The sequence below is a fragment of the Thermobia domestica genome, chromosome 1 (assembly GCF_964235325.1).
Source record: "Thermobia domestica chromosome 1, izTheDome1.hap1.1, whole genome shotgun sequence".
In the NCBI taxonomy this organism is placed as follows: Eukaryota; Metazoa; Arthropoda; class Insecta; order Zygentoma; family Lepismatidae; genus Thermobia; species Thermobia domestica.
Genome location: NC_137454.1, coordinates 340,876,556 through 340,879,815, shown reverse-complemented (window position 1 = coordinate 340,879,815; position 3,260 = coordinate 340,876,556). Strand labels below are relative to the sequence as shown.

At 33.2% G+C, this 3,260-nt stretch overlaps 1 protein-coding gene across 1 annotated transcript in view; it reads right to left on the bottom strand.

Annotated features, from left to right (window-relative positions):
• Window positions 1-2,920: 2,920 nt before the first annotated feature.
• Window positions 2,921-3,260, bottom strand: part of LOC145663675 (protein Son-like) — a 33,920-nt gene continuing 33,580 nt past the window's right edge. The window contains exon 6 of the mRNA XM_081729773.1: window positions 2,921-3,260. This exon is cut by the window's right edge and continues 581 nt beyond it. The gene's annotated coding sequence lies outside the window, so the exon portion shown is untranslated.

Genomic DNA, 3,260 nt, shown 5'->3' with positions numbered 1-3,260 from the left:
ATTTCTTATAATGTTAGTATGTGTATAATCAGCAAAGACATGTATGTTGCAAATTTCATATCAAAAGAGCAGTAAATAAGAACAATAAAACAAAAATAAAACTTTCTTGTCCATTTAGCAACATTCTGTTTTACACATTCTAATTTTCGTATTTATAATTCTTTTTCTATGAAATTTACTACAAATATACATTTCCCGATTATACACATAGTAAAAGTATAAAAGTACCCTGCAAAATTACCATCAAATCATGTTCTTACAAGACAGTTATAGATATGCGACAATCATTTTGGACATGAGTGTACATACAGACACACAGACGTCGATACGGAAATCGTAGGTCTTCACCCAATTCTGGTCGTATCTGGGTTTACATTAGGTATTTTGAACCTAATACAATACTTCCTTCTTATAGTATAATATGGAAGTAATAACAATCACTCAAAGAAATGTAATAAGATTATGACACTAATGTTGTAAAGAGTTTGTTTATACCTACAGTATTTTTCAGTTAGAAATTGTTTCGATTTGTCAACATCAAAAACGTACGCGTAAATGATATTACTCTGCAATGTCTATTCGCAAAGTGCCTGGAGGGATTTAACATGCAATACCTTCCATGTAAAACTGACTACACCATTGAATTTCCGAAAAAAATGTACATAAATTTGATGTAACACATGCACCTATTCTCATTTGAAAAACCGAAAGTGGAATCCAATACGGCGGAACCAAGGTGGCGACCAGGGTGGGTAACATGTGTCAGAGAAGCAGTACTTGATCCAATTTTTTTTTTTTTTGCATATGCCTACATTCATGTCCAGTTACATATAAAGAAACTAAAAGCAATTTTGTGTCCGAGAGTTATAGTAGCATATGATTGAATTTCGGATATATGAAGGTCCCATAAATATGCATATTACCCGTATGGGCCGCTAAAACTAGTACAATACACATTGGAGTGCGGAGAACTTCGCATTTGAATCAATATTACACAAATCCCGAGGAGACACTTCGCGAATGTACCTTGTAAGACATGTAACCTTCAAACTAGAGGCCACCTTGTGTTCCGAAGATCTTTTCTACACTGGAAATACATTTTATGTACTTTGAAATACTTACAAGAACTTTGTAGATTTATAAAACTATTTTGTAACAAACGGTGTAGGGTTCAAGTCCCGGACTTATCATTTAGACTCCACCAAACAAGTCATTGCAATATGGTGAAATAAATTAATATTATTAAGTTATGAAATTAAAAATAATTTTTATTTACCCCAATAAGATTCTTTCATCCGCAATCTGTGTACTATTGTATTCCCTCCCCTACCCTATAGAATTGCAGAAGATTAAAAAAATCTGCCATACTGTTGCCATAGGAAACGTCTTTCGCAAAAACTATGTATCAAACACGTTTGCCAAATACTGCGATGCGAATCTCCCGGTTGTGTTGTCGCCACTGAACGTCACGGCGTCGAAGATCACTTGATAGAGTATGACCCCATTTTCTTATAGAGTTATCTTGGTTATAACTGAATTCAAATGTATAGAAAAAGCAATATACGCTACCCTGATGTAAGCAAATAAGACACCCGAAAAAGAAGCCTTTGGCCATTTCCATGTACCAGTGAACAGACTGAAACATTCCAAACGCTAGAATTAGTGCTTCCTAGCTTCAATCAAAGGTGTCATGGTATCCTGTAAGTCATCGATTAAATCCTTTAACAGGGGATACAATTCTTCACAGAGAGCATCAAGTAACCTGTTATTTTCAAAAGAATAGGCAATATTTCATCTTGTAATTGCAATACCTCGATGTATTTCGCAGCATTTATATTTCCATCTGAAGAAACAAAAAGAAAAAAAATCACATTTTCACATTGCATCCCACACCATGACACTCAAGCCTATGTACTTCACCGCAGGATGGTGTAAATATGATGAATCATGATGTTGATCGTTTCCACTATTCCACAGTCCCAGTTTCCACTGCCAACCACAATCCCACAGTTGTGAAATCTGCTTTTACGGTGAATACAAGGTTTCTAAAGTTATGATGTTATACATGGAGGTGGCCTAATTGTCTGTCATTTGTGAATCTGAAAGTAGCTTATATATTTTCAGCACTCCCTGTATCCAAAGCCAAAGAGTCTTTTCAACAGACGGAGTGGATAATAGCACTAATAGCAATTACAAAAAAGTAAACGGTGTATTATATGAACAGAAACTGAACTAATGAAAGGGGATAGAGACGAAATTGGGATACATAACTTAAAAGAAGACAGCTGTATTCAACAAAGAGGTGCAGAATTACTAATATTAAAATAATAGTAATAATAATTCTGCATGAAAAAGAAAACAGTCACTTGCTACTAAAAATAGCCATTGATAATTTCGAAACTGAAAAGAAAGAAGTACACAAAAATAAATACTATCAGGATATAGTTAATTTAATTCAATTATAAATAAAATGGTAGGATGTTCCTAACTTCTCGATATGAACCACAAATTGAATTTAAATACAGAAATATTGATAAAAATTACATACACATATAACATAAACATGTAAGAGCACGGCCTATGCTCCTAAATTAAAAAGTAAGAGGATTGAGATTTCATAATACACACTTAAGGTCATATAATATACAAAAACAGAATTCCACTGAAAACATGAATAAGAAAAATAGCATTTACATGGTAATCTTGAGTAATGCAAACAACACCTAAACTACCTTTGAATGTGAAAGACCCTCTTTAACATACACAGAAGGGAGCGAAGGAAAGGAGGATAAACGCAGAGCAAATGACAATGTCTGTAAAGGAGTTCGCCATCTTTCATGAGCCAGGTGAATATTGGAAAATAATTTTAAAAGGAGATAGAGAGAGAGAGAAAGAGAAAGGAAATAAACCAAGAGCGATGTGGAGTAATGAATTCACTAACGCCATCATTTTATTTTACATGGTATAGTACATATTTTGAATTATATAATGTTTACTTTCAAATTTAATTCTTCGCTATTCATTTATTTTCACTTTAAGTTACAGAAATGACACATAGTAACAAGTATTAGGTACTTTCGTTGCTATTTACAAAGGAAAATGCAATACTAATCATCATTAGGAACATAACTCAAAAAACTGTAAGAAACCAACCAACTTTGTGTTTGTAACACATGCTTACATCAAACTCCTTCATATTACATATGATTTGTATTAAGTGCAATAACAAAGAAAATAAATAAAGCGGAACATACATATAT